An 11,616-nucleotide genomic window follows, 5' to 3' on the forward strand; every position below is an offset into this window, starting at 1 on the left:
TCATTGGCTTTTTAAAACTGGGCAATTTGCTAGGGCCACAGGATTGCATAGCAGCACGGCCCCTAGCACGGCCTCTGCGTGGCGGCCTGCCTTTGCCTGGCATTATTTTTAAAAAAACCAACAACAACAACAACAAAAACTCAGTTGGTTTTTCTGGAAACGATAATACACACAGCTAGATGGCGGGTTGAAGAAAACAGTGTGCAAATAATGCCTACAAGGCCAACGTATACACTACTACAGCGGTGGATACGGATTACGTAAAATATATTATGGCTGCTTGAAAAAAGTGACTCCGGTGTTTTTTCTGGAGACGGTAATATTATGGATATTTAGACAGAATGGGAACAAGGTCACACAGCTCGATGGCGGGTTGAAGAAAACAGTGTGCAAATAATGCCTACAAGGCCAACGTATACACTACTACAGCGGTGGATACGGATTACGTAAAATATGTGAATGCTGCTTGAAAAAAGTGACTCCGGTGTTTTTTCTGGAGACGGTAATATTATGGATATTTAGACAGAATGGGAACAAGGTCACACAGCTCGATGGCGGGTTGAAGAAAACAGTGTGCAAATAATGCCTACAAGGCCAACGTATACACTACTACAGCGGTGGATACGGATTACGTAAAATATATGAATGCTGCTTGAAAAAAGTGACTCCGGTGTTTTTTCTGGAGACGGTAATATTATGGATATTTAGACAGAATGGGAACAAGGTCACACAGCTCGATGGCGGGTTGAAGAAAACAGTGTGCAAATAATGCCTACAGGGCAAATAATGCCTAAAAGGTCAACTTATACACTACTACAGCGGTAGTAAAATAAAAAAAGTAAAATAAAAAAAAAATGAATATTAAAAAAAAAAAATTAAAGTTGGTGCTGCTGAACTACTAGGAGCAGCAGATTAGCACACCAGTCCCACTCCCCAACACTGCTAGACTAATAGCACTGGGCTCTTATAGTAGTAGTAGTAGTAGTAGTAGTAAAACAACAAAAAAATAAATAAAAGCAGTCCTTACAAGGACTACTGTTATTGCAGCAGTCAGCAGATGAGATCAGAAGCAGGACAGCTGCCCACTGCAGCTACATACAGAGCACTGCAGTAGAAGGTAGATTACTAGCCAGCAAAGCTACCTAAGCTAAAATGTCCCTCAAACCCCTGCAGACTTCTGTCCCTCCAATAACAGAGCAGTATCAAAACGATTACTAGCCAGCAAACTTTCAACTGTCCCTGAAATCACTAACAGGCAGCAGCTCTCTCCCTACACTATCTCTTCAGCACACACAGGCAGAGTGAAAAAACGCTGCAGGGCTTCGGTTTTTATAGGGAAGGGGAGTGGTCCAGGGGAGAGCTTCCTGATTGGCTGCCATGTACCTGCTGGTCTGGGGTGAGAGGGCAAAAAAAAAGCGCCAACAATGGCGAACCCAAAATGGCGAACGTCGCGCGACGTTCGCGAACTTCCGGCGAGCGCGAACACCCGATGTTCGCGCGAACAAGTTCGCCGGCGAACAGTTCGCGACATCTCTACCACTCTAATGCATTAGGAGAAAAAAGTCGCCATAAGAAAAAACACCCATTGACTTTTTTTTGAATATTTTTATTTGTTTTCCCAATAAAGTACATATTCATCATCTTATGCCTTTTGTCTTTTTTTTCTTTTAAAATATTGGCAATTATGGTGAACAAATATGCTTAAGTCATGAACTTAATATAAGTAAAACAGTAAGAGGCAATAAAGAGGAGGTAAGACAGAAAAAAAAAAGAAAATTAAAAAAACTTTTAAATAAAACAACAGCAGCTCGCCCATTGACTTTATTGCATTTGGAACGAGAAAAATTTCGCGTGCGTAACATTTTTGATCTTAAAAAGGCGAATTGACTTCAATGCTTTCACAAAATTTTTTGCAAATTTTCCTGCAGTTTCGCAAATTTTTCGATGAAGCGAAACGAGACAGTTTAGCTCATCAGTACCTATCACTGGACAAGCACAAGTATGGACTCTCATTCATATTTGATAAGTGCAGCCTATGTGTTAGGTACAGATAGCTACAGCAATTTCTTGGAGCTTGGTGACCCCCTAAATCTATGGGCACTAAGCAGCCAGTCTTAAAACCTCTATCATAGTCTGCTAATGCCAGTGTAGGACTGGGCAGCATGTCCCAGCCTGTGCCAGAGCTTTTAGGTCTCTGAAACAAAAAGCATATGCTGTCACCTAAAACTGCACAAAGATTTTACTACACGCTTTAAACACCCCATACAGTTACAATGATTACCATTCCGGAAAGCAGCCACTCGCATTCCCAACACAAAGCGTTTCCTGATTTCTGCACTGGGACCCGGGAAAGTTTTATTGTTATTACTGGTGAACGTAGAAAGTGAAAGGGTTGTATAAATATTTAATCTGTTAAGCAGCGGATTTTGACAATTTTATAGGCTCATCAGTGTTGTACGTTTGTGCGTTTATGAACTTGTTCCACTGTTTTATATGACAATAAGAAGGCAGTTTCCCCTAATTTCTCAAATTGTAACAATGTAGTCAGGGAAGACAGAAAAGCATATGTTCTTTACCTTTGCGGAACACTTTCTGTGATAGAATTAGCGGATATGAATGTTTTCTCTCAGGACCAATAATACACTTTGTACCAGTGGATACAGCGCATGTAATCAGTTCATATTCCCAAAATAAAAGCATATTTGTACCATTGTGACAAAACAAAATCAAATTTGGGTTACAAGCTTACAAACAGTATTTTCTTCTCTTTTAGTAATAAAACAAGTACTACTGTATATCCCAGCTAGTGTGTGTTGTGGTTTTCTGCAGTAGTGTTGGATATCATCTATATTAGAAGATGAGTGCTGCTAATATCCAATCAAAATGCCTAATCAAGCAGAAGAGCAGTGTTCACAGCCCCATTCTTAATTTTGCTTCTTCTGTAACTATATATATATATATATATATATATATATATATATATATATATATATATATATATATATATATATATATAGTTTGCTCATCTTTTTCTGTGTTTTTTTTCTTATGGAAACTAAATTGTCTTAACTACCCCATAAATTCTGCTAAGTTGGCCTACTGGGAGATGTGGTATGTACACTGGCTTTGTGCAATGAGCACATCAGTTATGATGTATTGTACGATAAAATTCTAGGTTTGATAGCTAAATACTATACCATCATCAATATGTTTAATTTAAGATTTGGAATTTCAAAAGCCACTGTCATCATAAATTAAATGATGGGTGAAACCAAGCTGCCAAAAATTTCTCAGATATTATTACTGAAAAGAACAATACTAACTATTTTTAGTAAGTACAGGGCTCTTTCTTCTGGAGCTCCTGCCTTGTGCATCCTGAAAGACGTTCACGATAGGGATAGCCAGGAGAAGTCCATGTCTCCATATGCTCCTCATGCTGCAAACACTAGAATTGTGCCTATAGGCTGTACACACAAATCCCAAGAAAGATGGTGCAAACTACAAAAACATGGAGCATTACGCTATTTATAGACCCCGCACCCACCCGGACTTCATGGAAGGGGCAGGGCATGCAGAAGTGCATAAAAAGCCGGACATGGAGGCAGAAGCCAGGCACTGTAAGGTCTCTGACAGTTTGGATGCAGGCTAAAGTTCAGCCTGAAACCACCCACAGCCTGCAAACATTTTGCAGACCCACCTGCAACATGGACATCACTAGTGTTTTGATCTTTTTTTTTTTTTTTTGCATGTTGCACCTTGTCCCCCCAAATTTAAATGATCCCTTATATTTGAAATGGCTGCTAGATTCTCACCAACTATGTCAATCCTGTAGTACAGCATGATAAGGTATAAAAGCAAGGTAACAGCAGTCTTAAAACTTCTCATTTATTCCCTACTGTTTGTGTTGTGTTTCAAAACCTCGTAAATGTCGTAATTCATTAAGAATGTTTCTGTCGGGAAAGTTTGAATAAATGGGGGAAATACTGAAGTGCTAGAAAGCAGCGAGCCACTAAAGGAAACCTTTAATTACTGTGAGGTCTTCATGTGTAATCCATCAGAGCAGGCTGGAGGGGGAGTATTATACAAGTATGTATGGATGCAAGTACCTTTTCGAATAGCATGAATGCATGCTTCATTTTGTCTCCATTTTAGCTGAGCTGTTCACACCAACTAGGTTGCAACTTACTCACCGAGACGATTACATTCAAGTGCTTGGTCAGAGAAGTGCATTATGCCTTTAATTAGTATAACAGTTCTTCAATATTCATTATAATGGTAGGATTTCATAAAGGAAATGGATTTGGCCTGCTGATGCATATTTATATATATATATATTGTAGGGATTAGCCCAGCAACAGGATAACGGTGACTCCCTGGATGAGTACACCGATTAAATCAGGCACAGTAGAACAATGGGTTTGAGTGAAACACACGTGTGGATTTTTATTTAAACAGCCCTATTTACACCATTTAGAGCTATACAAAACGAAAAAGGGTTAAAAATAAAACAAAACAGCAAAATAAACCCTTGCCAGCTTGGCAGCTAACTATACATTCAGGCTTCCCTGACTATCAGACCGGAAACAACCTTGCGTTGCTCTGGTCTCTACGTTAGCAACAGCAGTCTTTACCACACACACAAGAAAGGTTTGTATTTCACCCAAAACCCCAAAAGTTTGCTTACCAAAAAAATAAGTCTTTCACAGAACTCCCCAGCCTGATATCTCACGTCAGAACTGGTTCCAGGTTGAAGCGAAACTCTAAGCAGGCTGGAAATTCTTAAAGCAACCTGGATCAGCAGACTCGATTCTGCTGAGCTCGTTAACTGGTCTGTGAGCTGCATTACCAGAAACTGAGAGCAAACTGCTCAAACCTTGGACAGACATACACATCATCCTGCACAAATCCACAAACTTTTACTGACCTGCTGTCACAATATATATATATATATATATATATATATATATATATATATATATATATATATATATATATATATATATATATATATACACACACACACACACAAGGCTCTACAATTACGTTGACATAATTAACAACCTGATTGCTGTTGATTAAAATGGATGCAATCCTTGTGTATAAAAATAATCTCAAGTAGGTTCCTCTATTCGAAGGAAAGGCAGAACTGTTTAGCTCTCTGGCTGACATTTGCTATTTGAGTCCAGCTTTTTGAAATATTCTAAAGCACACAAAGAGGTAGAAGCTGCAGAAAAGGGGATAGCTAATGAATTGTCACATTTAGGCTAAAGGCTAAAAGGCTTTTTTTTGTGCCATTTCCATAAAACACTTTCTTCATGTCAGGATATTGTTTAGGAACTTGTTACTTAGTGTGATACATTTTCATAACTCTCCCCCTTTAAGGGCATGTAAAAGCAAAAAAATAAAATCCCATTTTTACTTTCTTTAATGAAAAAGAAACCTATCTTCAATATACTTTAATAAAAAGAAAACGTGTACCGTTTTTATAAGAAACCTGACTGTATGCAGTGAAATTCTCCTTTCGTTTACTGCTGTGGATAGGAATCGTCAGACGGTCCCTAACTGCTCTGCAGGGAAGCAATCATACTTATGAACAGCAGGGGGAGCCCCCGCCTTACTTCCCAGCTGTGTAGAACTGAAGCAGCTTTGTTTCTTTCCCTGTAGAGCAGTCGGCGACAGTGTAGATATTTGTATTGGATCTTATTTTTGCCTTTACGTCCCCTTTACTGTCTCCAGCTCCAGCTGCAGGGATAAAGATCATGGAGCCAAATTTAAACAGATAAACTGGGATTCTATTTGGAGGGTTATTTTGCTGCAGCCACTAGTTCTGCAGAGTTGGAGAAAGTTTGTATTAAAAAATACAAAAAATATAAAATCCACATAAGATTACATAACAACACAGGACCCAATGCAGTCTGCATATTCTGATTATTAATTACTCTTGCTGTATCAGCTTCTGGCAGATATTATTTGACTTGTGCTGTTTTGATAATTTATGATGATCCCTAATCAGCCCAGACCACATTGAGCATGTGCACAGTCTTGGTCTTGCAAAGATGTTTAACAAAGTTACAAGATGGTGACCCCCTGTGGCCAACTTTGAAAGCATAAATCATTTCTTTGATTAGACTTTGTGTTGCAGTAAGTTCATGTTTAGTATACAAAATACAGCATTTCTAGCCTTATTCTATTTTAGACGTTAGTTGCCCTTTAAAGGGGTTGTTCACCTATGAGTTATATGTTTTAGTATGATGTAGAGAGTGCTAGTCTGAGACAATTTGATTTTCATTTTGTATTATTTGTGGTTTTTGAGTTATTTAGCTTTTTGTTCAGCAGCTCTCCAATTTTCAAATCCAGCAATCTGGTTGCTAGGGTCCAAATTACCCCAGCAACCATGCATTTGTTTACATAAGAGACTGGAACCACCCCTTTAATATCATGTGAGCTTAAAGGGGATGGTTCACATATAAGTTAACTTTTAGTATGTAATTATGTTATACAGTGCTACGCAATATGTTGGCGCTATATAAATACATGTTAATAATAATAATAGAATGGCCAACTCAACTTTTCAATTGGAGTTTTTTAAATTATTTGCCTTCTTCTTCTGACTCTTTCCAGCTTTCAAACGGGGGTCACTGACCCCATCTAAAAAACAAATGCTCTGTAAGTCTACAAATGTATTGTTATTGATACTTTTTAATACTCCTCTTTCTATTCAGGTCCTCTCCTATTCATATTCTCTTATTCAAATCAGTGCAAATCAGTGCATGATTGCTCTGGTAATTTGGACCCTAGCAACCAGATAGTTGAAATAGCAAACTGAAGACCTGCTGAATACAAATCTAATAATTAAAAAAACACAAATAATAAATAAAAACCAATTGCAATTTGACTCAGAATATCACTCTCTACATCATACTAAAAGTTAACTCAAAGGTGAACATCTCCTTTAATGCATTATCCAACTGAAGCGCCACATTACCATACTGGAGAATTTGTAATCTGTTGTATGTCACATAACAATAAACTCATTTTCCTTTCCCCGTCCTACTAATCTTTGCATCATTTCAATTAATCCTCAGTTCATTGCTGAGAGCCACAGTTGATGGATTAACCTGAACCCCACAAAACACAGGTTTGGGAAGAAGGTGAGCCAAGGTGTGGAGTTCGGTGGATTAAGGGTCAAATTCAATATGGGCCCCTGTCCTTTGATGATGTGACAGGACTGACTCTTCTCCTATGGTGGCTGATCTCACTCATATACAAGTCTTTAGAGGGGAGTTGAGTTTTGTAGGTCTTAAGGTAGAATAGGACTTTAGGCTGGTTTGTAAGTAGCAGGTAAGGGATGTGTAGCTCATTACTACAAAACTTACAGTACATATGCATTTATGGATAAAGTACAACGCTCTTTAAGGAAACCTCCAGTTTATTTCACACAAACAGAGAAGTGTGCTGCTATAAAAATCAGGCCAGGTCATTAATATTTATCAACCAAGGCCTCTATGGAAAACAACAGCTCAGAGAATGAACGGGTAGAGTAAATCTAATTATGGGGAACATTATCTCTTATGATGTATTGGCAGAAGGTTTGTACAAAATAACTAGTATTAGAATCATCTACATATTTCAGCACGATGTGAGCTGATCATATAACCAGAAAGTCGTCATTTGTTTGTTGCTGCAAACAACGCAATCCCTCTGGGCATTCCAAATCGCTTGTTAATGATAGAAATGGTCCAGGGAAACTGATCATAGAATCCTTTCTCATATGAACATGTTGATACAACCAAGTGTCGCTTTTGTCAGTCGGGGACTCTTTGCATGGGCAATTTGTTTGCAACAGGAAGAAATTGTTGGATTAAAGGAGGTTTCTGATAAAATATAATAATGAAGCACAGCTGGATATTGGGTTTCTGTTTAAAGGAGAAGGAAAGGCTTGCAGCACTTGGGTGTGCCAAATGTTAGTTAGTGATTGTATTGATTTACCTGAAACCTCGGGCCACTGCTCCTATCGGCAGAAAACTGCACCGTCCTGGGGTTATACCAGTGAGCACCACGGAGAGATCCTCTTCCTCCTTTCTTCGCGCGGTTGCCCATGCACAGTAGAATGAAAAGCCGAACTTTAACTAAAAAGTCAGCTATTTCGTTCTATTGCACATGCATTTGCCCAGGGAAATTTGAAGTAAGAAGAAGCCGGAAGAAGATCTCTGTGGTGCTCGCTAGAAAAACCCTGGGCAGGTGCAATTTTCTGCCGATAGGAACACTGACCCGAGGTTTCAGGTAAGTCAATAAAATTACTTGGGGGTGCCTAACATTTGGCACCCCCAAGTGCAAACAGACTTTGCTTCTCCTTTAAGAAAGAACTGTATTTCAAAAGAATCGAGAGTATATGTCAAACTATCATTAAACCTTTTCTCTTTAAATTAAAGAAGGTTGTGTAAATTCATGTGTAGGAGACTGGTAAATTAGTCTCCCAGTATTATTTAACATGAATAAACATTGCTCTGAATGAGCAAAGGGGCACGTCGGTAAAGCAAAGTCTTTTGGCCAGACTGTACAAGGGGAAGACAGAAAGCATAGTCAGATCAGGCCGGGGCAGGCAGAGTACAAACGGAGTCAGGCAGGCAAGGGTCAAACCAGGAGATCAATCAGAAAGGGATACAGATTTAGCAGAGTCGGTTATCAGGCAGGGGTCAGGATTCAGAAGTCAGGATCGTCAGTAGCAGGCAGGGGTCACAAGAGAGTATCAGATCGCAGAAATACAGAAGCTTAGATAGCACAGAGGCACCAGGAACACACAATGTGGAAACCTATAACGGCAATGAATTACAGCCCAAGTGCGCCTTTTAACTTTCAAAGTTTGCGCCCTTGCGCACTGACGTCACCAGGTCAGCGTGAATGCACCCAAGAAAAGGAGCAGAGGCACGCCTCGCGCCCCCTTAGTACACGCTACAGGAGGAAGAGGACGCTCCTCGCGACGGGCATCCCCGCCGACCCTCTCCCACTAGACCACCATGGTATGTTGTTACACCCTGTAGTTCAACCAGTGTCTAGTCTAGTAAAGTATATAGTCCTGAGCAGCCATTTGCTCAGGGTCCATTTTGTTAAAGCCCTCACCTGAGCAGGCAAGAAGGGTGAAGTGGAATGTAGACAGGTCAGGTCTAGTAAGAATAGGCTACTCACCAGAGGTCACTCTAGGAGTCACAGACAGTCATGTTATATAGCTGAGCAGCCTATGGCTCCTACGACAAGTGTCAGTGGAATTAAGATCCAGGGTACTAATTGCCCAGAGAAGGGACTAAGTGTACAAACTTAGGGATGTAATGATTCCACTGGATTCCACTTAGGGAAAAGGCTGAAAGCTAGGTATACCTTCATTGCTGCTGTGTATGTTCTCTTCCCTGCAGGGACTAATACTGACCATTTATGCTTGTGAGTTTATGCCTATCTACTATTTATGTTCCCACTTGATCTTTATGTGCACTCCTTTGTGGATTACTCTGTTCAATAAAAAAGTTCTATGGTTAAGTTGCAAGAACCACTGTTGCCCAATTATTGTGCATAGCCCTCAAATACAGTTGTTCTACACCCTGTCTCCACACCGTTGCCAGGGCTTACCCCCTGAGAATTAAGGTCTCATCCGGAGCAAAGTATTGTGGTAAAGCTTATAGTTAGAGAACAGTGCCACTCAATTTACTATAGCGTTACAGATGTAACAAATATTATGCCTATTTTTAATATGGTGTGTTTCACAGCTTCCCAGGTACGAAGTGCTGGAAGAAGAAGTCTTTCCTCACCGTCCTCTGGAAAACACTCGTGCTCAGCAAAAAGCATCTATAACGCAAACTCTGACAGCACTAACAGTGTGACAAGATTGTTCTTCCTTGGGGCGAGGAGAAACACATTAGCAACAGGTGAAAGAGCTGAAGAAATGATTTTCTCTATGCAACACAAAATAGATACGGTGCCCAACTCCCTTGGCTCCCTCTTTATCTTATTTAATGAGCGATTGCGGTTTTTATAGCATAAAGGTGGAACAGTGTCCTGAAGTGAACTGAGCTCTTAGCAGACTTGTGACTCCATTGTATGATGGGGACTTAAATAATGACTATTGTTAGAGGGTGTTCAAATGGCATCTCTTACACATCCATCTAATGGGAAGCTTTTAGCCTTTCATTTAAAGCCACATATATATCAGGAAACAGTAGAAGTGAAATCGAGTCATAGAGTAAAAGTTGCAAACTTTACTTATAGTCAAAAACATGGGAGATGCTAGAACCATTCAAAATCAATTCTTTTTCCTTAAACTTTACCAAACTTTAATTGGTGTTAAAAATTTGAATAATCATAGAAATAATTAGTTGATTTTTGCATCAGTTAACAGAAATGAATCTCCTAATCATCAGTAAAGTTGGTATACATGTCCAGACCAGAATATGCAAATGCACAAATTGCTGTTGGTTTGTTAGTCTTTTTTAAAATTTCATTGAGGGCCGATACACGATCAGGGGTTTACTTATAAGGTTCTGGTGCCTCTGAGAAGGTGTCATTTTACCATAATGTTAGCAAATTAAAGGATAAATTTCAACACTACAGCTGGTCATACATACCCAAATAGCATATGGTGCCCATCCACCCATCCTTTCGGCCTACAAAATGGTCAGTCTGATACAATGAATGCAGTATATGTCTGGGCAGCCTGCTGGCTGCTTGGTCAGATAAACTGAAGGGTATTTAAGACCAATGACAACATAGAACTTTGAGGCACAAAAGAATCTAAATAATGCCTTTTCTTCATTAAGTCTTCTGCAGCCCGATCAGTATTTTTAAGACAATATTTCTTTATAAAAGCTAAAACTTTATTATAAAAGGTTACTTGGAAATAGTCTACTATAAAGTATCTTGCAGTTATTTCATTAATTTGCGTATACAGTATGTGGCACAATTAGCTTGTTTGGCTAGGTAGCCACAAAAGGGGATCTTTTCATGTATGGCCAGCTTAATCTTAAAATGAATCTTTGCCCAATTTAGTCACCCTCATGGTGGACCAAATCTGGAAGATCTGATGGTTGGTCCTGCATTATAAACTAACGGTCCACACGTCTTACAAATGAACTTTATTCACAGTCACCAGTATAGTTTCTCAACAGTAGTGCTTGTGTTACTGTCAGGTATTGCTGGAATTCGAGCCGGGGACCTTTGGTTTTCGTTCTCGATGCCTTAACCATTTGGCCAGATGAGCAGCCTGTAGGGTTGCTTGCTATATGTTACCTGGCCTCTGCAGCCCCAGCCCAGCTGCAGCCTGTTTAGTTATAATCAGCCAATCAGGGCTGACTCTGCCCTATTTAAGGTCAGCCCTCCAAGCACACCTTGCCAGAGCATTTTTTCCCCAACTAGCAGTGTGGCATTGTCCCTAGCCAAGGGTTTCAGCTTTTGCCTTGTTCTGTCCTATCTTGAACCTTTCCTCCAAATCCTTCCTTGTTCTGTTCCTGCCTGGTCTTTCCCTCCCAGTTCTGCTCCAGTTCTACCTTTCACCTTGTCTTAACCTATTTCAGCCTTGAACTTGACCTGACCCCTGCCTTGCTTGTTCCTGATTTCTGCTTCCTGTTCCAT

Source organism: Xenopus laevis, chromosome 5L, assembly GCF_017654675.1.
Source record: "Xenopus laevis strain J_2021 chromosome 5L, Xenopus_laevis_v10.1, whole genome shotgun sequence".
In the NCBI taxonomy this organism is placed as follows: domain Eukaryota; kingdom Metazoa; phylum Chordata; class Amphibia; order Anura; family Pipidae; genus Xenopus; species Xenopus laevis.